This window comes from Schistocerca gregaria, chromosome 6 (assembly GCF_023897955.1).
Source record: "Schistocerca gregaria isolate iqSchGreg1 chromosome 6, iqSchGreg1.2, whole genome shotgun sequence".
In the NCBI taxonomy this organism is placed as follows: Eukaryota; Metazoa; Arthropoda; class Insecta; order Orthoptera; family Acrididae; genus Schistocerca; species Schistocerca gregaria.
Window position 1 is genome coordinate 499,785,139 of NC_064925.1, and position 24,529 is coordinate 499,809,667.

Consider the following 24,529-nt stretch of genomic DNA (forward strand, 5'->3'; position numbering starts at 1 on the left):
TAGTGCGTAGACGCGACACACCAACTAATCCAATCTGGTGACCGTTCTACTTGTCACAGGTAATTGAAAGTCTAATAGTTTATTTATCTGCTGATGACGTGTACATGTACGAAGATACACTGAATCCGAGCATGTCAACTGGGTGTTTCACTTTTTTTGAGAAAGAAAACATGGCCCAGATAGGCCGTGTCAATTTTTTTTTATAATCTACGCGATTGGCCAATTTCGACCTTTCGTCATTTTAAAGCATGTATATTAAGCTTCCAGCTTCATTTGACATTATAATATATCTCTGGTACATTACAAAGTACAGTGATTAGCCAAAACATTCTGACCACTGCCTACAGTGATAGGATCGCGCGACTCCCCCCGTCGGAGGTTCGAGGCCTCCTTCGGGCGTGGGTGTATGTATTGTCTTTAGCGTAAGTTAGTTTAGATTAGATCAAGTAGTGTGTGAGCTTAGGGACCGATGACCTCAACAGTTTGGTCCCATAGTCCTTACCACAAATTTCCAAATTTTCCCACAGTGATACTGGATGCTGTTTAGTGACGTTGCGGGTATATGACACGGTAACAAAAGTATATAAGCAGAGCAGACTTGGACGGGGGATCACCCTAGCGAAGATATGCAGTGCAAATAGTGTAAACCGTTAAGGTAAGCAGATTTGACAAAGAGTAGATTTTTATTACGGAAGGCCTGTGAAGGATTATCTCGAAAACGGCGAAGCTGGTCGAATGTTCACATGCTACTATCGAGAGCGTCTACAGAAAGAAGTAGAAGAACAGTGAAGTTACATCTAGGCGCTAAATGCTTGGACGTCCACGCCTCTTCACAGAACGTGAAGTTCGGAGGCTTGTCTGCACTATTCAGTAGGATAGATGGTGATCAGTGGCATCTCTTCTGAAATAGCACAATGCTGGCGCACGCGCAAGTGCTTCAGAGCACACCGTTCATCGTACACTGTTGAACGTGGAGCTCTGCTGCAGACACCCCTATGTGTTCGCATGTCGACCCAACGACATCGTCAGTTACGACTGCAGTCAGTACCGCGCCATCGGGATTCGACCGTCGATCAGTGAAAACTTGTCGGCTCTTCTGATGAATCACATATTTGCTACACTAGGTCGCTGGTCGTCTCCACAAACGCCGTCATCGAGGCGGCTGATGTCTGCAGCGCACTACGGATGAAGGCTGGTGGGAGCAGTATTATGCTATGAGAGACATTCTCCTGCGCTTGCATGGGACCTGTGGTAGTAATCGAAGACAGTTGCATCACTTCATGCTTGATGTCTTCCCCCACGGCGATGTCACCTTTCAGCAGTATAATTGTCCCAGTCTTGGAGCCAGAAGCGTGCTACAGTGGTTTGAAGAGCATCATAGTGAACTCACATTGATGTCTCGGCGACCAAGTTCGCCTGTTGTAAATCCTATGGCACCCATCTGGGTCGCTATCGAGCACCATCACCACGTACACAAATCAACGGTCCGTTATTTACAAGAATTACATTGCTCCATTAAGTTTCGGGAATGCAGCCGCATGAATTATGCTTCTTCTTCTAATGTTTCGGCTGTATACCTTTCAGCCATCTTCAGAGAGAGCCGTACGACTGACGCTCCAGCGCTCGCTCCATCCTTTCAAACTCGCGGACCGCGCCACTGCGCATGCGGCCGCAGATAAACAAGTCGCCAGTGATGTTGATCGGCGGCAAAGACGTACAATATGCATGAGTTACGTCTGTGGCTGCGCATTCGATCCATGCTGGGAGGTCCATGTACACTCCTGGAAATGGAAAAAAGAACACATTGACACCGGTGGGTCAGACCCACCATACTTGCTCCGGACACTGCGAGAGGGCTGTACAAGCAATGATCACACGCACGGCACAGCGGACACACCAGGAACCGCGGTGTTGGCCGTCGAATGGCGCTAGCTGCGCAGCATTTGTGCACCGCCGCCGTCAGTGTCAGCCAGTTTGCCGTGGCATACGGAGCTCCATCGCAGTCTTTAACACTGGTAGCATGCCGTGATAGCGTGGACGTGAACCCTATGTGCAGTTGACGGACTTTGAGCGAGGGCGTATAGTGGGTATGCGGGAGGCCAGGTGGACGTACCGCCGAATTGCTCAACACGTGGGGCGTGAGGTGTCCACAGTACATCGATGTTGTCGCCAGTGGTCGGCGGAAGGTGCACGTGCCCGTCGACCTGGGACCGGACCGCAGCGACGCACGGATGCACGCCAAGACCGTAGGATCCTACGCAGTGCCGTAGGGGACCGCACCGCCACTTCCCAGCAAATTAGGGACACTGTTGCTCCTGGGGTATCGGCGAGGACCATTCGCAACCGTCTCCATGAAGCTGGGCTACGGTCCCGCACACCGTTAGGCCGTCTTCCGCTCACGCCCCAACATCGTGCAGCCCGCCTCCAGTGGTGTCGCGACAGGCGTGAATGGAGGGACGAATGGAGACGTGTCGTCTTCAGCGATGAGAGTCGCATCTGCCTTGGTGCCAATGATGGTCGTATGCGTGTTTGGCGCCGTGCAGGTGAGCGCCACAATCAGGACTGCATACGACCGAGGCACACAGGGCCAACACCCGGCATCATGGTGTGGGGAGCGATCTCCTACACTGGCCGTACACCTCTGGTGATCGTCGAGGGGACACTGAATAGTGCACGGTACATCCAAACCGTCATCGAACCCATCGTTCTACCATTCCTAGACCGGCAAGGGAACTTGCTGTTCCAACAGGACAATGCACGTCCGCATGTATCCCGTGCCACCCAACGTGCTCTAGAAGGTGTAAGTCAACTACCCTGGCCAGCAAGATCTCCGTATCCGTCCCCCATTGAGCATGTTTGGGACTGGATGAAGCGTCGTCTCACGCGGTCTGCACGTCCAGCACGAACGCTGGTCCAACTGAGGCGCCAGGTGGAAATGGCATGGCAAGCCGTTCCACAGGACTACATCCAGCATCTCTACGATCGTCTCCATGGGAGAATAGCAGCCTGCATTGCTGCGAAAGGTGGATGTACACTGTACTAGTGTCGACATTGTGCATGCTCTGTTGCCTGTGTCTATGTGCCTATGGTTCTGTCAGTTTGATCATGTGATGTATCTGACCCCAGGAATGTGTCAATAAAGTTTCCCATTCCTGGGACTATGAATTCACGGTGTTCTTATTTCAATTTCCAGGAGTGTGTTACTGGGAGCTGAACTGTAGCGACGTCTTTGTAAGATCAATATTGAAAGTGCCGGATTCCATGATTTATCTAATGTGAAACCGCTGTCTCTATTAATTAAATTCTTCGTCAAGCGGATTTCAATGGCCTCTTTTACTACGGAGTCCCAGAAAGACGAAACAGAAGTCAGAATTTCGACATTTTCATATACCATAGAGTGACCAGAATCAGTACAATGCTGTGCCACAGCCGATTTACTGGGTTGTAAGAGCCGAGTGTACCTGCAATGTTCCGTACACCTCTCTTGGACTGTACGATTCGTTTGTCCGATATATGAAAGGCCACATTCACATGGTATCTTGTAAACTCCAGGCTTGCGGAGTAGTAAGTCATCTTTAACGGAACCCAGGAGTGCAGCCGTCTTCGCAGGTGGACGAAAAATCAGTTTTACTTTATGTTTAGTGAGGATCCTTCCTATTTTGGATGAAAGGCTTCCCACATACGGCAGGAAAGCCATGGATTTAAATGTTTCCTCGTCATCTTCTACATTCCTTACCGACACCTTAGGTTTTATTTGTAGTGCCTTACGTATCTGTTGTGGAGAATACCCGCTGTCCTCAAAAACTCTCTTCAGATGTAAAAGTTCGTCTTTTAAACTACTTTCATCAGAAATGACGTGTTCTCGGTGTACCAAAGTTCTTAGAACACTACTCATGCATTTTGTACGTCTTTGCCGTCGATTAACATCACTGGCGCCTTGTTTATCTGTGGCCACATGCGCAGTGGTGCGGTCCGCGAGTTTAAAAGGATGGATCGAGCGCTGGAGCGTCAGTCGTACGGCTCTCTCTGAAGATGGCTGAAAGGTATACAGCCGAAATATTAGAAGAAGAAGCAGAATTCATGCGGCTGCATTCCCGATACTTAATGGAGCAGTCTTTGCGCCGCGAAAACTTGAAGATTCACACCAAGAATTACATTACCTGTGCGTAGACGTCTAATGTTACATGCCTCCAAAATCCTACCAAACAACTGTAGGATCCCCGATGCGTTAGTATAAGTGATGTATTTTGTTCTAAAGACGGCTAAAGAAGCTATTACTGACGAGGTCAATGTAAAATGAAACTGGGACTTAAGATACGTGATTGACAGTGACCAAAAGTCAAATTGGCCACTCACACAGATAATAAACGAAAAAAAATAATACAGCGTACCTGAACCGCGTTTTCATTCTCAAAACAGCATGAGGCTGTAGACCAACCTCAAAAATAAAATTTCATTTTTCTTGTCAGGCACTGTATATCTGGAGTGACGCCTTCCTCCCCAGGGATAGCACGTATTTGCAGCAAAGTACGCGATTTTAATGAATAGGTAAGTTACAGACACTCATAGAGCAATACAACCCCTGTTCATCTGGATAACCTGTGATGGAGATCTTAAAAAGGTTGCATTTGCGTTTCTGACAATCCTTGACGTCATTTCTCCTTCTAGCTCATCTTGTCAATATAAGAACTTCATAGAAAGTGAAGTATCGAAACTGTCTTGTGCACAAAACTTAGCGGAGCTGTTGTAAGTATAGCATAGGTCGCTGGTATCGAGTAACCAGCCACACTGTTGTATCTAACAATACCTGTTGCAAGCGAGAAGCATTCTTTTGCCAAGGGAAAAAAAAACCAAAAAACAAAAAAATCTGTTCACTTTCTACAGTGATTCAGAAGCATTATCTCGTTGAATTTCTTTCTTCAGTTAATTTTTTATGTTTTGTATTACAGTGCTGTATCATTTCAATTTTAGTAATATTCCGTGTTTTCATTGATTAATTTTTTATATATTTATTTTTAACCTAACTAGGATGTTTCACTGGGTAAAAATAGATGTAAAAAAAGGATTTTCGTAATTATTATTTTCATATTTTGCTTATTTAGTGTTTCTAATGTACAATGATGTTGGGAGGACTAACTACGAGGGCTATTCAGAAATGTAGTGGAATCAGTGAAGTGCAGTGGAAAGAAGATAAGAACTTCTGATCAGATGATATATAACAGGGTAATATGAACAGCGGCAGAAAAATGGTATATCGGGAGTAGGACTCGTTATGAATAGGAAGCTAGGGCAGAGAGTGAGTTACTGTGAGCAATTCAGTGATAGGCTTGTTCTCATCAGAATCACGACAACGATAGTTCAGGTATACATGCCGCCGCCGCAAGCCGAAGATGAGGATTCATTACGTAAAGAGAGATGAAAATCTAATAATCATGGGGGATTGGAATGTGCTTATATGGGGATGAGTAGAAGAATGGGTTGCGGTAGAATATGGGATTGGTACTGGGAATGAGAGAGGAAAAGATTAATTGAGTTTTGCTATAAATTTCAGCTAGTCATAGCGAATACCCTGTTCAAGAATCACAAGAGGAGGAGGTATACTTGGAAAAGGCCGGGAGATACGGGAAGATTTCAGTTCGACTGCATCATGATTAGGCAGAGATACCGAAATCAGATATTGGATTGTAAGGCGTACCAATTAGCAGATATAGACTCAGATCACAATTTAGTAGTGATGAAGAGTAGGCTGAAGTTTAAGAGACTAGTCAGGAAGAATCAGCGCTCAAAAAAGTGGGATACGGAAGTACTAAGGAATGAAGAGATACCCTTGAAGTTCTCTGAGGCTGTAGGGACACTGCGATAGGGAGTAGCTCAGTAGGCAGCTTAGTTGAAGAAGAATAGACATCTCTGAAAAGCGCCATCTTAGAATTTGGAAAGAAAACCGTCGGTATAAAAAATGGCTCTGAGCACTATGCGACTTAATTTCTGAGGTCATCAGTCGCCTAGAACTTAGAACTAATTAAACCTAACTAACCTAAGGACATCAAACACATCCATGCCCGAGGCAGGATTCGAACGTGCGACCGTAGCGGTCGCTCGGTTCCAGACTGTAGCGCCTAGAACCGCACTGCCACTCCGACCGGTCCGTCGGTACAAAGAAGGTAAATGTGAAGAGACGTTAAGTAACAGAAGAAATATTTCAGTTGATCGATGAAAGAATTACGTACATAAATATTCAAGACAATTAAGGAGTACAGAAATAGAAGTCATCTAAGAACGAAACAAATAGGAAGTGCAAGGAAGCTATGGTTGCACGAGAAATGTGACGTAATCGTAAACGAAATATTTGTCAGAAGGACTGAGTCAGCGTACAGAGAAGTTAAAACAACCTTTGCTGAAGCTGAAAGAAGTAGCATTAAAAGTGCAATGGGGATACAACGGTTAAATGCAGAGGAAAGAGCTATAGACGGAAAGAGTACATTGAAGGCGTATATGAGGGTGAGGACTTGTCTACGACGGTATAGAAGAAGAAAAATGATATATAAGAGATAGGGTATCCTATATTAGAATCAGAATTTAAAAGAGCTTTTAAAGACTGAAAATCAAATAAAGCAGAAGGGACAGATAACATTCCATTAGAATTTTTAAAATTACTGGGGGGGGGGATATGCAACACAACAACAATTGACATTGGTGTACAGAATGTATGAGTCTGGCGATATACCATACGACTTTCGGAAAAATATCATCCATACAATGCAGAAGATTGCAGGGGCCAACAAGTGCGAGAGCTATCGCACACTAGAGAATTATCGCAAAAGTTAGCTTAAAAGCTCTTGCCTTCAAGTTACTGGCAGGAATAACATATCGAAGAACGAAAAAGAAAAGGCAATTCTGACGTTGTGGTTGATAATGGAGGCAAGACTGAAGAAAAATCAAAAACGTTCACTGGATTTTTCCTACTGGAAAAAGTGTTCTGCTGTGTGAAATGGTGCAAGATACTCGAAATTCTGAGGAAACTAGGGGTAAGCTATAGGGAAAGATGGGCAATATACATTTTGTATTAGAATCAAAAGGGAATGGTGCTCGGATTACAAAGCGTGTAAGACATGGATGTAGTCTTTCGCCTCTACTGTTCAATTTGTACATCGAAGAAACAATGACGGAAACACAAGAAATATTCCAAGGGTGGAATTAAAATTCAAGGTGAAAGGATATCAGCGATAAGATTCGCTGATTACATTGCTATCGTCGGTGATAGTGGAAATGAATTACAGGATCTGCTGCATGGGGTAAACAGTGTAATCTGTACAAAATATGGATTGAGTGTAAATCGAAGAAAGACGAATGTAATGAGAAGTAGCAGAAATGAAAACATTGAGGAAGTAAACATGAGGATTGGTGATCAGGTAGATGGAGTTAAGGAATTTTGCTAACTAGGCAGCAAAATAACCAATGACGGACGGAGTAAGCAAGGCATCAGAAGCAGACTAGCACTAGCAGAAATGACATTCCTGGCCAAGAGAAGTCTTCCAGTGTCAAACGTAGATAATTTGAGGAAGAAATTTCAGAGAATGTTCATTTGGAGCATAGGATTGTATGGTAGTGAAACATAGTCTGTGGGAAAATCGGAACAGAAGAGAATCGATGCATTTGAGACGTGGTGCTACAGACGAATGCTGAAAATTAGGTGGACTGATAAGGTAAGGAATGAGTAGTTTCTCCGCAGAACCGACAAGGAAAGGAATACATGGAAAACACCTAGAATAAGAAGGGACAGGATGGTATGACATACGTTAAAACATTAAGGAATAACTTCCAGGGTACTAGAGGGAACTATAGAGGGTGAAAATTGTAGAGTAAGACAGAGATTGCAATACATCCAGCAAATAATTGAGGACGTTGGTTGCAGGTGCTACTCTGAGATGAAGAGGTTGGCACAGGAAAGGAATTCGTGGCGGGTCGCATCAAACCAGTCAGAAGGCTAATGATTCAAGGAAGGAAGCGTACCTATCCCAAATAATAGCCCTTCAGTTTGATAATGTACTTTAATAGGATTATAAGAAAATACTGCATTCTTCAACTATAGAGGGAAGTCAAGAGAAAACAAGGCAGGTGAAAAAAGATATAAGTAAACTGCTTATTACTTTAAAAAAAAATGGTTCAAATGGCTCTGAACACTATGGGACTTAACTTCTGAGGTCATCAGTCCCCTAGAAAGATTCGTGGTTCTCTATGCAATCATCATTGCGTCTACCTCTTCACCCTAAGTAAATAGACGGCCATAGTGTCCTCCTTCAGGGCTCGAAAAATACGGTAATAGCATGTAGAGAGATCGGGGCTGTAAGGAAGATGTGTCAGGGCTTCCCAGCGAAATTTCTGCAGCGTGGTCGAAAAAACCTTAGTAACGTAGATCTATCGACGACTTGATATCAATGGATGTTGTAAATTAAAGTCCCTCACCGCGTTTTCATGCCTGTATGAGGAGGCTAATCTCGGTAACTACTGTAGAGCTTTCGAGACAGTTTTCACTGAAGCGATTATCACGAAAATAGGCAAGCCCACTGTTTAAAAGTACTGCGATTTAGTGATAATTTAGGATGTTAGTAAAAATTCCCAAAAAATGTCCTGTGTCTCTGTTTTTAGTCTAAAATATGAAGCAGTACTTTCCAAAAGATAATTATTGCCAGTCATTAAGACAAAAATGAATAAATAAATAAAAACTAGAAATTTTCAGGAAAAATATTTTTTACTTCAAATTTGGAAACAGCCACAAAACTAAAATATTTGGACTGAAGAAAAAATATGAAATCATCAAAATTTATAGATGCATGCGATACATATTTTATCACGGAAACATAAACGTATTCTGAGATAAAAATAAATTGTCATAACAGGTGTGGAATTGTTTCACCTGTGCAAGGAAAAATCTCGTCACTGATTCTTTTTTTTTTTTTTTTTTGGTCATCAGTCCACTGACTGGTTTGATGCGGCTCGCCACGAATTCCTTTCCTGTGCTAACCTCTTCATCTCAGAGTAGCACTTGCAAACTACGTCCTCAATTATTTGTTTGACGTATTCCAATCTCTGTCTTCCTCTAAAGTTTTTGCCCTCAACAGCTCCCTCTAGTACCATGGAAGTCATTCCCTCATGTCTTAGCAGATGTCCTATCATCCTGTCCCTTCTCCTTATCAGTGTTTTCCACATATTCCTTTCCTCTCCGATTCTGCGTAGAACCTCCTCATTCCTTACCTTATCAGTCCACCTAATTTTCAACATTCGTCTATAGCACCACATCTCAAATTCTTCGATTCTCTTCTGTTCCGGTTTTCCCACAATCCATGTTTCACTACCATACAATGCTGTACTCCAGACGTACATCCTCAGAAATTTCTTCCTCAAATTAATGCCGGTATTTGATATTAGTAGACTTCTCTTGGCCAGAAATGCCCTTTTTGCCATAGCGAGTCTGCTTTTGATGTCCTCCTTGCTCCGTCCGTCATTGGTTATTTTAATGCCTAGGTAGCAGAATTCCTTAACTTCATGTTACGTTGGTCGCTGTTCTCATTTCTACTACTTCTCATTACCTTCGTCTTTCTTCGGCTTACTCTCAAACCATACTGTGTACTCATTAGACTGTTCATTCCGTTCAGCAGATCATTTAATTCTTCTTCACTTTCACTCAGGATAGGAATGTCATCAGCGAATCGTATCATTGATATCCTGTCACCTTGTATTTTAATTCCACTCCTGAACCTTTCTTTTATTTCCATCATTGCTTCCTCGATGTACAGATTGAAGAGTAGGGGCGAAAGGCTACAGCCTTGTCTTACTCCCTTCTTAAAACGAGCACTTCGTTCTTGATCGTCCACTCTTATTATTCCCTCTTGGTTGTTGTACATATTGTATATGACCCGTCTCTCTCTATAGCTTACCCCAACTTTTTTCAGAATCTTGAACAGCTTGCACCATTTTATATTGTCGAACGCTTTTTCCAGGTCGACAAATCCTATGAACGTGTCTTGATTTTTCTTTAGCCTTACTTCCATTATTAGCCGTAACGTCAGAATTGCCTCTCTCGTGCCTTTACTTTTCCTAAAGCCAAACTGATCGTCACCTAGCGAATTCTCAATTTTCTTTTCCATTCTTCTGTATATTATTCTTGTAAGCAGCTTCGATGCATGAGCTGTTAAGCTGATTGTGCGATAATTCTCGCACTTGTCAGCTCTTGCCGTCTTCGGAATTGTATGGATGATGCTTTTCCGAAAGTCAGATGATATGTCGCCAGACTCATATATTCTACACACCAATGTGAATAGTCGTTTTGTTGCCACTTCCCCTAATGATTTTAGAAATTCTGATGTAATGTTATCTATCCCTTCTGCCTTATTTGACCGTAAGTCCTCCAAAGCTCTTTTAAATTCCGATTCTAATACTGGATCCCCTATCTCTTATAAATCGACTCCTGTTTCTTCTTCTATCACATCAGACAAATCTTCACCCTCATAGAGGCTTTCAATGTATTCTTTCCACCTATCTGCTCTCTCCTCTGCATTTAACAGTGGAATTCCCGTTGCACTCTTAATGTTACCACCATTGCTTTTAATGTCACCAAAGGTTGTTTTGACTTTCCTGCATGCTGAGTCTGTCCTTCCGACAATCATATCTTTTTCGATGTCTTCACATTTTTCCTGCAGCCATTTCGTCTTAGCTTCCCTGCACTTCCTATTTATTTCATTCCTCAGCGACTTGTATTTCTGTATTCCTGATTTTCCCGGAATATGTTTGTACTTCCTCCTTTCATCAAACAACTGAAGTATTTCTTCGGTTACCCATGGTTTTTCGCAGCTACCTTCTTTGTATCTATGTTTTCCTTCCCAACTTCTGTGATGGCCCTTTTTAGAGATGTCCATTCTTCTTTAACTGTGCTGCCTACTGCCTTATTCCTTATTGCTGTATCTATAGCGTTAGAAAACTTCAAACGTATCTCGTCATTCCTTAGAACTTCCGTATCCCACTTCTTAGCGTATTGATTCTTCCTGACTAATGTCTTGAACTTCAGCCTACTCTTCATCACTACCATATTGTGATCGGAGTCTATATCTGCTCCTGCGTACGCCTTACAGTCCAGTATCTGATTTCGGAATCTCTGTCTGACCCTGATGTAATCTAATTGAAATCTTCCCGTATCTCCTGGCCTTTTCCAAGTATACCTCCTCCTCTTGTGATTCTTGAACAGGGTATTCGCTATTACTAGCTGAAACTTGTTACAGAACTCAATTAGTCTTTCTCCTCTTTCATTCCTTGTCCCAAGCCCATACTCTCCTGTAACCTTTTCTTCTACTCCTTCCCCTACAACTGCATTCCAGTCGCCCATGATTATTAGATTTTCGTCTCCCTTTCAATATCCTCATACACTTTCTCTATCTGTTCATCTTCAGCTTGCGACGTCGGAATGTATACCTGAACTATCGTTGTCGGTGTTGGTCTGCTGTCGATTTTGATTAGAATAACCCGGTCACTGAACTGTTCACAGTAACACACCCTCTGCCCTACTTTCCTATTCATAACGAATCCTACACCTGTTATACCATTTTCTGCTGCTGTTGATATTACCCGATACTCATTTGACCAGAAATCCTTGTCTTCCTTCCACTTCACTTCACTGACTCTACTATATCCAGATTGAGCCTTTGCATTTCCCTTTTCAGATTTTCTAGTTTCCCTACCAAGTTCAAGCTTCTGACATTCCACGCCCCGACTCGTAGAACATTATCCTTTCGTTGATTATTTAGTCTTTTTCTCATGGTAACCTCCCCTTGGCAGTCCCCTCCCGGAGATCCGAATGGGGGACTATTTCGGAATCTTTTGCCAATGGAGAGATCATCATGACACTTCTTCAACTACAGGCCACATGTCCTCTGGATACACGTTACGTGTCTTTAATGCAGTGGTTTCCATTGCCTTCTGCATCCTCATGTAAATGATCATTGCTGATTCTTCCGCCTTTAGGGGCAATTTCCCACCCCTAGGACAAGAGAGTGCCCTGAACCTGTATCCCCTCCTCCGCCCTCTTTGACAAGGCTGTTGGCAGAATGAGGCTGACTTCTTATGCCGGAAGTCTTCGGCCGCCAATGCTGATTATTTATCAAAACTTAGGCAGCGGCGGGGATCGAACCCGGGACCGAAGACGTTTTGGTTATTAATCAAAGACGGTACCCCTAGACCACGGCTACATTTATGTCTGATTCTTATGGACCTCGTGAAATCTTGTAGCGAGAAAGTTGCTACGAAAATTAAGAAATTAATACTGGCCACATTTGAGACATATTACTATATTGCGTCACCTTTGAATGAGATTTAGTTGCGAGTTACTCTGTGCCCGGCAGAGCGCCATGACTCGTATGCTACTGACAGGATACTTGTTCCGATGGCTCGCCTTAATACGACCGAAGGAATTCAGTTTCGCCCGAAAACGCTACAATTGCAACTCTTACAGACTCTTCGTCACTATAGCCATCGCCCAATACACCGATGATGGATCTACAAAAGTACACGTACGCTTTTTGTACCACAGTTTCCTTTGGAGTCGTGCCAGACATATTTGTTCGTATCGTTTTCCAAAATCAAAGTTTTGTCCAAATAAATCGCAGGCCTATGTCCTCCGTATGCAATATACGTATAGTCGGCAAAAATGTATCTTTTGAGGTGGCATTACCCCTTCGTTCCATAAGAAATTGGCGTCCTTATTCATATTTTCTGGATTTAAACCTGGTGTTGTTTGGAAGGAGAAGAACATACGTTACGGAGCATTCATGTTTAATTTTTTGTTCTAGTTAAGCAGTATCACTCGTAGGTAGTAGAACGATGTCACGCAACGATGGGTAACCAAAAACAATGGAAGCAGCGAATTGTAACGACAGACCAGCCGGTCTTGTCACCTGGCAGTAATGCAGGGGTGAGATGTTAGCTGGGACCTAGAGCAGTCTACTTTCGTGACAGGCCGGTAGACAGGGTGTCCCAAAAAGACACTGGCAACGCTTGGCATAGTATTTTGTGCATCTTCAGCAACTGCAGTCGTATATAAGGAAATAATAAGCAACCACTTGCATATAAGAAATAAACTCCCTTAGCTGCTTACAGGCGTTGACATACGTCAACGGGGACAGATGAAATTGTGTTCCCCGACCGGGACTCGAACCCGGGATCTCCTGCTTACATGGCAGACGCTCTATCCATCTGAGTCACTGAGGACACAGAGGATAGCGCGACTGCAGGGATGTATCTCTGGCACGCCTCCCGCGAAACCCACATTCTCAACGAATTGTCCCGCACTGCATTCGTTGTGCCCCCGCCCATTATACTCATTACTCACTGCGCGTTGCCGATTCCCTTAAGAGTTCGGGCACTGTTTGTGCATTCGCACAGAAGAAGAAGATGGTCAAGTGGCCGGTGAGCCTTAACTATGTATATACTAAGATGGTATCTGTTCTTTCGGACAGATACCATCGGTGACCATGCAGCTCGTTAGAATGAAATTACAATGAAATGATCACCCTTAGCTGCTTACAGGCGTTGACGTACGTCAATGGGGACAGATGAAAACGAGTGCCCCGACCGGGATTCGAACCCGGGATCTCCTGCTTACATGGCAGACGCTCTATCCATCTGATCCACCGAGGACACAGAGAATAGCGCCGCGAGTAATGAGTATAATTGGCGGGGGCACTACGAATGTAGTGCTGGACAATACGTTGAGAATGTGGGTTTCGCGGGAGGCGTGCCAGAGATAAATCCCTTCAGTCGGGCTATCCTCTGTGTCCTCGGTGGCTCAGGTCAGTCGTGTTCCGGCACTCGGCCAGTGCACATCGCGCGGTACCGGGCGGTAGCGCGGGCCAGTGTTTACGTCGCGAGCAGTGCTGAGGTGGAGAGCTGAGCAGCGTGTGTGAGTGCTGTTAACGTTTGTTTCTGTATAACTGTTGTAAGTAAGATGTCGATAATTAACAGAGCGAGCAGCGTTCAGTGTGTTTTCGATCGCGCTGCCTTGCGACCGACGGCGTTTGAAATTCATGAGTGGATCTTTGAGTATTTGAAATTGCCTGAAGATATAGTCGACACGTTCCAGTTGGACTTTGTGCAGCTCTCGTTATTTATCAAATTTATTTCGAGTGACACTTATGAGAAATTCGTTGAGGAGCATGTTGGTGTGAGACCATTCCGTCATAATGATGGCAGTATTAGTAATGTCCAAATCGTGCCTTCGGGATACGGAGTAAGAACCGTCAGGGTATTTAATGTGCCACCTGAGTGCCCTAATGATCTGATTGCACGTTCTCTGTCACTGTACGGCTCTGTTTTGTCAGTTACAAATGAAAAATGGTCGAGTGCCTATCGCTACCAAGTTAACAGCGGGGCGCGAAGTGTACGTGTAGACTTGAAAAAGCATATACCTTCGTATGTTGCCTTTGGCGGCTGTCGTGCACAGGTAACTTACATTGGCCAACCCCCTACCTGTTCGATCTGCCATTCAACTGAACATCTGCGGATGAACTGTACACGTCGACGTCCATTTCAACTTCCACGGGAACGTCCTGAAGACTGTAGTGAAAAGCTTGTTCCACTATTGAGTGAGGTGGTCGCGGGGACTGTACCACCATCTCGGCAGCCGGAACATGTTAGCGAGGCGGAGATGCCAGTTCAGGTGGAATGCAGTGCCAAAGACATTCGCGGTAGGACGGGCGTCGATTCGGCACCATCATCCTCACCGGGGCAGTTACCGCTGGATACCAACGATGCGCCAGCCACCTCTGAAACTAAGCCGTGTGAGATACAGGAGCGGGTGCAGATCAGTTTGCCTGAACCACCCCTATCGGTAGAGACTGTAGCAGACACGAAGAAAGGCCGCCGAAGGAGAAGCAAAGGGAATAGTAGCAAAGAGGAAAAGTCGAATGGTTTGAGACCCGTACACATGTCAGAAAGTGGCAGCGAGACTGAACCTCAATCTTCTTGCTCCGTGCGCAGCGAGGACACCGCGAGGCAAGAACGCATTCGTGAACAAACCAAACACCTGAAGGCACTACTGAGCGCTGAGAGGGATCAGAGCACCGTAACGGCTAAGAGGAAGAGCGAGCAGAGCAGCGAGCAGCTGCAGCAGCGCTCCCGCAGGAACTCGCTGACGTCAGTCGCAGCCCCGCGTGGTGGCCAGGCGGATGCGACCACGTTGACAGACTCAGCCGGCGGTGGCGGGCAGGGCGGCGCGCGCACCGCGCAGCACCCCGGCAGCAATGAACCGTGGCGGCAGCAGAACGAGGAGATGCAGCAGTAGCTGCTCTCGCGCATGACCATCCCGCTGTGACCTTCCCCTCCCTGACCCGTTATTGGTTTTGACATTTCGTTTCGTACTCCAAACGTTACCAACGAGTTTGGTTCAAAGCCGGAGAGATGGACGATCCGAAAATCGGAGCTCATTGTCCTCTGAACCATCATGGGTGACAGCCAAACCTACAACATTACCACACTTAACGTCAATAGAATTCAAAGTGCGGTGAAACTCCGTTCGCTAACTGATTTCTTGTATGGTACCAGCGTTGACATTGCCCTCCTACAGGAGGTAGTCACAGCCTTAGAAGTGCCCGGTTACGTTCTTATTGATAACATCAATCTTCAGGATGCTGTAGGCACTGCCATCCTTTTGCGCGACGGTATACCCTTTACGGATGTGCAGCGGCTGCCCAGTGGTCGTGGCATTTCTCTTCGAGTGAAGGGTGTGCAGATTGTTAAGGTTTACGCCCCCTCAGGTAGCACTCATAAGAGAGATAGTTCAAAATTTTATAAAACCGAGGTTCTCATTCTTCTTAGCGCTTATCGTGAACATCTCATCCTTGCTGGTGACTTCAATTGTGTGCTCAACGACAGAGACCAAACTCCTAACACGAACAGGTGTATCGAACTTGAACATTTAATTCATGGTATGCGTCTTCACGATACATGGGAACAACTGCACGGTGAACGGGTAGCGTACACCTACGTAACCAGTCATTCTGCCAGTCGGCTGGATAGGATCTATGTGTCCGATGCCCTCCAGCGACACACTGTGAACTGTGACATAGCTCCTGTCAACATCTCTGACCATTGTGCATATCAGTGTTACCTCAACCTACAACGCCAGCCAATTTACCGCGGGAAGGGCTACTGGAAATTAAATGTCAGCCTTCTGCAGGATGGCCAACTTGAAGAGGAGGTGAACATAATGTGGCAACAGCTCCAGCGGCACCGACGTCGTTACGCTAGCGTTCTACAGTGGTGGATTCAGTGTGCTAAGCCTAAATTACGCCTCACCCTCATGAACTACGCCAGACAAAAAAGCTTTTGGCAGAAACAGACTATTGAATTTTATTATCGCTGTTTGAGAGAACTGTACAGTCACACTAACAATCCTTCTCGCGACATCGACGTAAAGATCAAACGATATAAAGCGAAAATCACGGCGATACAGCGCCAACGAATGGATGGCATCATCGTGCGAGCCCACCCCAAGGACGTTGCCGCCGAAGAACGGGCCTCTCTGTACCACATCCTGAGAACGACGAAACGGTGTAAAGCCATGTTGATTGAAGCCGTCTTGATGACGCTGAGAATGCCATCACGAAGCAACGTGAGATCATCTCGCACGTCTACGACTATTATAGTCAACTTTACAAGAAGCAACTCGTTGATGAACACTTGTGCGAGGATTTTCTTAGGACCTTGACCTGTTTCTTGTCACAACAGGATAATGCAAAGCTGGAATCTGTTTTCACAGAGGACGAAATCCGACTGGCGGTCCACAGTGCAAAGAAAGGGAAATCACCAGGACCCGATGGTCTCAGCGCTGAGTTTTACCAGCGATACTGGAACCTCCTCGGTCCGACACTCCTCGAGATAGCGAATGAACTCTGGCACCTGGAAGTCATACCCAAGGCATTTACGGGAGGTATCATCCTGCCCTTACCGAAAAAAGGGAACAGCAGGAAGTTCGAAAACATGCGCCCATCACACTCCTGAATGCCGACTTCAAAATCATCACCAGATCGATTAAGCTAAGGATGCAAACCGTTATGTACAAGGTTTTAGGCAGTTACCAGTACAGTGCAGTGCAAGGTCGAAGTGCAATCTCAGCTGCCTGCGATTTGAGGGACATCATCTGTTCATATGCTGAAACTAAAGGACAGGGCGCTCTGATCTTTCTAGATTTTGAGAAGGCTTATGACCGTGTACGTCATGATTTCCTCTTTCAAAGCATGAATAAACTAGGATTTGGACCTCATCTCTTAGAATTAATTCGCAAACTTACTACAAACGCCTCTTCACGGATTCTCATTAATGGCAATTTTACAAAAGAAGTTTCCATTGAGCAATCCATCCACCAAGGATGGCCTCTGTCAATGATTTTGTACGCCATTGCAGTACAGCCGCTACTGAACAACTTAGCGCATAGCGGGATCTGGCTTAGCGTCGAGTCTGTCACTATCCCATGCATTGCGTATGCTGACGATATATGCGTAACTGTGTCATCATCGCAACAACTTCTGTCAGCAGCAACTCTTCTACAAACATTCACGTTTCTTTCAGGAGCAATACTCAATAGAACTAAAACCACAGTTTTGCCGATCGGTGGTGGTGTCGGAGACATATCCCATGTTACCTGGTGCAAGGTAAAGGATTCTCACACAACCCTCGGTGTTACTTTTGAGGCCAAACCAGACAAATTCCTGACGAAGAACTGGTCACACATGCGTAATAAATTACGTGCTGCTTTGATGCTTCACTCCGACCGTGACTTGAACATACTACAGAAAGTTAAGACCATCGAGATCGCCATTACGAGCAAGATGAATTATTTGGCACAAATTCTTCCAATCTCCGATCACCTAGCCAAGAGTATACAACAAGCGTTATGTTGGTTTATTTTTAGGGGGCATATTTTCAAAGTTCAATTCGATACCTTAACCTTACCTTCGTCCAAAGGTGGCCTTAACCTCATTAAAGTACACAAAAAATGTGTCACCCTGCTCCTAAATCGCATCAGGAAGGAGTTTCGTACCGGGAGGACCAGTGTCATCAGAAACCTCATTCAGCGGTGGAAGCCTCATAACTTTGACCCACCCGTTAATATCGCCGGCATTCCACTTTCTTACCGACATGTGCGGCTGTACTACATGGAAATGAGCTACATTCGACATAACATCGTCGATACCGGAAGCCTGACGAACAGGAAGCTTTATGACCTTCTCATGACAACAAACCACAGGAATCGTCTCGAAGAAAAATATCCACATACACATTGGAGTATAATATGGCGGAATGTGCACAACGACATGTTACCATCCCGCGTGATAGCCGACTGGTATCTCACAGTCAACGATAAAGTAGCAACGAATGAAAAGCTACATAAAATAGGCCTTCATCCAACGCCCAACTGTGACGCATGCGGAAGAGTCGATACGCTCCTTCATAGGTTCACTTGCGGACATGCAGAAGAAATTACAACATTTCTTCGTCAACGATTGTCAGTGATAGACCGTACGACGCCCAGTGGTGTAGACGTTTCAGAGATCACTCAGCCACAAAAACTGAGGTATCCACGAGCAAAAAACAACGCTACAACGTGGATCATGGGCCACACAGTATCGTTTATTATGCAGAATAGGCATGCTACTTTCCTAGACTATTATTCTTACATAGAAATTGAACACTTTAAAATAAGCCAACATTGTGACTACAGGAGGATATTTGGAAATATGCTGAAAATCATTATTAACGGTTAAATGCTTCAAATAAAATATTTGGATAGTATAGGTTGCCAGTTGCCTGTATGTATGAACCCTATTTGCTTCCTGGGACTTTAGTTCTTGTCGGAAATTTAAGATACTATTCAGATGCTCACCAATGCAGAAGGCATTTTTTTCTTTCCCATTTTCCTCTCAACATTTTCCTTCTCTCGCAGAGCAGCGGAGCAACTTTCCTTTCGACAGTGAAGTGATAGTCTTTTGTGCACCTCAAGAAGACTAAAAAAAAAAAAATAAAAGAAAAAAAGATGAATAGAGCGTCTATCATGAAAGTAGGAGATCCCGGGTTCGAGTCCCGGTCGGGGCACACATTTTCATCTGTCCCAGTTGACGTATGACAACGCGTGTAAGCAGCTATGGGTGTTCATTTCATTGTAATTTCATTCTAACGAGCTGCCTGGTCACCGATGGTTCCATGTTAGAATATAGAACTTTAATTTGTTAACCCTTCTTGATAAGGTTATGCTATTGCTTTACTTGCGAATGTCAGTATTAAATTGCCTGTAGCTGAATGCCATGGTCCTAAAAAGTATATGCAGGAGCAGTAAGTAATACAAGACAACCGGTCAACAAATGAAATTTCATATTTGCAACTGGTTGGTTATTATTTCATTATAACTCTTTGTATGTTGTACGGGAAAGCAAACTGATCAATTTTCAGGAAAGAATCCATATCCAGAACGAGCGGCTTGGGCGCTGGAGAACGTCTGAGAACAAACGGTTGTGATGGTTCGTTCCGATTCGTTTTGGTGTATGAATACGGAAGGTATGCAACCCTTTAGCCATCTGTGTACTGCGGATGGGCGAACAGAGCCTACTAACATTCCCGTGCATGCACTACATTCCCCCACAGAGCCTTTGCGCTCATGCTACTGCGGACCTTGCGTGATCTGCCAGTGCAGCAACGTTGTTGACAGCAGTGCGACCTGTATCAGTACACAGGTGCGGAAATAACCGACATGGTGCTTACATACGACAAAGTGAACTGCACTGGGAGAGCTGCTGTAAGACTGTATGCGGAACGTTTTCGAAACAGACGTACCACACATCATTCCACGTTCGTGGCCATCGAGAGATACGTAAGAGAATCCGAAAACTTGCACGTAACTCTTTTTTCTGAGGTGTTTTCGTCCACAAAGTAGTAGTACTTTATGCTCGGCACTATTTGTCCTCTGGTAGATCCCGGAAACGTAATACAGGTCGTCCCTCGTCCATGCTCGGCTCCAACAATACTGTTGGAAGAGGACGTGCTGACAATGTCTGAAGAGGACCCAGCCGCCAGCAATCGACTGCTATCACAGGTCAAAGTGCCGTGTGGCCTGTTGTACGTGAACACTGGCTCCATCCATACCATCTGCAGACAGTCCTGGCATTGCGGGAGGAGGACAACAAACGAAAGGTACAGTTTGAGCGATGGTATTTACAATGCATAGTCCAGCGACAATTCCCGACTAGACAACATATGAAACTTATAAAATATGCATGTTTGTATGGACAAAAGTCCGTGTGCGCAGGTGATTTAAAATCACTAACACAGGATCGGTATTAGTATTTGGGCCGGGACGATTGGTGACCACATCAGTGGGCCACATATACTGCCAAACAGACTAACAGGACCAATCTACTGCACATTCATTAGAGATGTTTTGCCTACCCTATCGGACGTAATGCCACCAAATGTTCGGATGGTCATGTGGCTGCAACATGACCGATCCCCAGCACCCTTTGACATCGCCGTGTGGAATCATCTCAGTGTCGCATATCCAATCGATAGAATGGTGGGGGTGTACCACTTCCATGGCTGTGTCAGCGATTGCTGCGCAAACACCGTTTCCAAGTACGAGTACACTATAATTACTCTACCACGCAAACATTTGGGGTTACACTCGTCTGGTATGGAGCGTTCCCTGGGAGTCCATTGGGGGTCGAGCTGCACGGTAACCCTGGGTTCATTGTGTGGCGGCGGTGGGGTGGGTGGACTGCTGTGGCCTGTTATGAACCACTGAGGGCTAAGGCGGAATGAAGTCTCTCCATCGTTTCTAGGTTACAAAAGTTAACAAAGTTAACTTGACAACTTGATTGACAGGTGCTGTGCTTGTGCTAGTGCCAAATGCAGGCGCTTCTGTTGACATTCCATGACTTTGGGATCGTCGTGAGTTATCTGAAACTGCCTTTGAAATTTTGTAGTTTGTGTTGCTATAAGCAACTACGAGAATAACCCTGTTTATCACTCCTCACAGTTTATTAATCTAGTGTAAATTAAGTTTAAGCACTCTAGCAGCAGCGTCATTTCACTAATTAATACCGTTTTTGGTACGTATTGTCAATCGTATGCTGTTTACATGATTCTGTATGTACATCCCTTCCCTTATACTGACCGTACTGACCAGATTGGTGGAGATGCTGCCTGTATATCTCCTATTTGCACGCTGATGTTGTTATAAGGCATATTGTATTTCTTAATTGTGAGTGGTTACACTACACACTCCATCTGAACAGGCCTCGGAAGGCCTAAGGTACTGACCAACCACTGTGTCATCTTCAGCCGATAAGTATCAATATACGTGGATACGGAAGGACATATGGTCAACGCAACTCTTGGTTGTAGCATCAATGCAACCATTCATTCAGCTCAAGGCAGATAGGGCCACATTATCTATCATCCACTTGAGCAATTCTTGCCTGGCGCATCAACGTTCCGGGGGTGGATATCCTCCACATGAACAGGCCAGTGTAAAAGATGGCTGAGTTCAGGGAGGGACACAGCTTGATGGGGTATGATGTTGGACCCATGCCCAGGTTTATGGGCCCGAAGATCTTAATGGCACCTTTGGTTGAGTGGAGACCTTCTGATGGCAGAGATCTTGCACGAGGTAACTCATGCTCCCTGGGGATAATTAGAAGGGACAGCACTACCTTTTGGAGAGAGGGAGTAAACCCTGAAAGACAACCCTCATCTATGTTTGGTCTAGCAAATCAGCAGCTGAGCAAATACCAGATGGTTACAATTCAACTTTCCATATCGAACACATTATAACACGGGAAGTAACTTCCATATGAGGACCAAACTCGGTAGCATTAGTGTCAAAGACACGGGAAAGAGAAATAATGCAGAATCAACTCTATGGAAATACTTTTAAAATGTTTCTACGACACATCATACAATTACATATCCGTAGCATTACTGCTACAATAGGGGCTCAATATGGCGCCGATCAGTGTCCAGTAGAGCCTGAAAGCGCAGGATTGTATTCTGTACAGCAGAACGAAGCATGTCTGTAGGTATGCTGGCTACCTCTCTTGATATGCTGCGCTTCCGATCAGCACATGTGTGAATGTTATCCTGGTAAACCCTGTCCTTCAGGTAGCCAGGTGATCGTACCGTCTGGAAACGATCGGCTAATAATTCGATAGTTTCCAAATGTGTTTCGGAGAAGCGGAACTTCATAAGCGATGCGTGGTGGGGCCCCATCTTGCATGAAAACTGTTGAGATCAATGCGTCTCTCTCCTGTAGGGCGGATATGACATGCTGGCGAAGCATACTGCAGTAAAGCTGGCCAGTCACACTGCGCGTCATTGGTTCTTGAGCGTTGAACTGTTCAAAAAAGAATGGGCCAGTGATGAATGTAGCCGTGAAGCCACACCATACGGTGACACGTTCACCATACAGAGGAACTTCGTGCACAGTGACAGGAAACGAAGATCCCCAGTCACGGCAATTCTGTGTGTTCAATTCACCTAGCAGAGAAAAATGAGCTTCATCTATATTTAGGATGGTTCAGGGCCAGTTCTGGTCAACTTCAGTCCTTGCGAGAAAGTGACGAGCGAAGTCAACACGTCGTTATGCATCCTGTAGTGCAAGCTGCTGTACGATATGGATCTTGTACGGATGCCATTTGAGAATGGTTCAAAACACCTTATTTACAGTGGACCACCGGATGTTCAACTGTTGTGACACAGCACTCACACTGCCTGACGATCGGGAATTGCGCGCAACGTTGTCTGCCATAGCAACAGCGATTTCTTCTTCCACCTGTGGTGCAAACGGTCGTCGGCCTCTTCCCACAGTGACGCCCAGTTCTCCAGTTGATTCGAACTTCATCATCGTGCTCTGGAGAAAGAGGACCCTTCCGTAATCCTTTCAGCCGGCTATACTCTCGAAGTGCAGCTGCAGCATTACTATTGTTTTGGTAACAATTTCCTTTTGTCCATGCTCATGTTAACATGAAGCCGGCCGTGGTGTCCGAGCGGTTCTAGGCGCTTCAGTCTGGAATCAGGTTCGAATCCTCTCTCGAGCATGGATGTGTGTGATGTCCTTATGTCAGTTAGGTTTAAGTAGTTCTAAGTTCTAGGGGACTGATGACCTCAGATGTTAAGTCCCATAGTGCTCAGAGCCATTTGAACTATTTTTTTTTGTTTTCTGTTTTTCATAATCTAATTTACTTTTCAGTACGTTCCTATATTTTACCGTTGTCTTTACGCGATCATTCCACCAAGGTGTTTCCATCTCTTTTGGTGTGGCGCTCGTTTTTCGTGAGATGTCCGTGGCTTCTTCAACAAGGTTTTCTTTCAATAAGGACCATTCTTCTTCTACTCAATGTAGTAAACTGCCATGCCTTTTAGCCAGTTAACGGCGTTCGTTCTGGTTGATGGAAAGTATACGTCGTCTGGGCGCAATATGTCATCAGGGGAAATAGACTCCGGCAATCGCCGCAAGAGTAACGCCAGCATGCGCTGCGTCAGTAGCCAGCACTCGCTGGTCGCGGCACACGTCAGACGGTGCGCATCCGAGTCAGCGACTGAGCATGTCGGACACAAGGGGTCGTCCGTCAGATGTATGGAATGTAGCCTCTGACGAGTAGCGAACTTCCACATACCACAATGAACGCACCGTCGTAGGTAGAAAAGGCGTGTGTACCGTTCGCCACACAGTGTTCCAGGCAACTTCAGGATGTCTGTGGGCGACCGTATTTACAGGTTGCCGCTGTTGACAGAGGCGATAATAGTCTTTTGTGCTGGGATTCCGTGTCGTCGGAAGTTCTGACCGTAAGTAGCTGAAGTCAATCAAGAACCCTCTGATGTGGGTGAGTGCCGGGGAAATGTGTCCTACGGAAAACGGGGGATGCAGAGAGTGTGGTGCCACTTCCGCTATCAGGGTGCCCGTCAGAGTGGCGTGGGCAGAGGTCCATGTGCGACGCATAGTGTTGACATAAAGCGATCGCGCACGGTTATATACATGAATTAAACCGATACCGCCAGCTCGCTGCGGCAGTGTCAGGGTGGCGTATCGAACTTTAAAAACAAGACCGGTGCTTACGAAATGTCCATATGCTGCTTGAAATCTGTCGGCCATCTTAGCCGTCAAGGGAAGGATATGCGCAAAATAGTTCAGTTTTGAGACAAGATAGGTATTGACATAACGTGTTCTGAGGAGCGTATCCAAGCGACGCAGTTTGTTCTCCAGCAACAGAGTACGTGTCTGGTGCAGGAGCCGACGGTACGTAGCCGCCTCCGTGCGGTGGACATTGCTATAGAATTGCACTCCTAAACACTTGAGTACGGGCACCTTGTCAAAGGGCAACGCCGTTGTGTGGGAATGCCCCCCTCCGACATCCATGTATTTTGTCTTCTTCACGTTGATGACGATCCTAGCGACCGCCCCGTACTGGCGTAGCCACTGTAGCGCCATATGCATTTCATC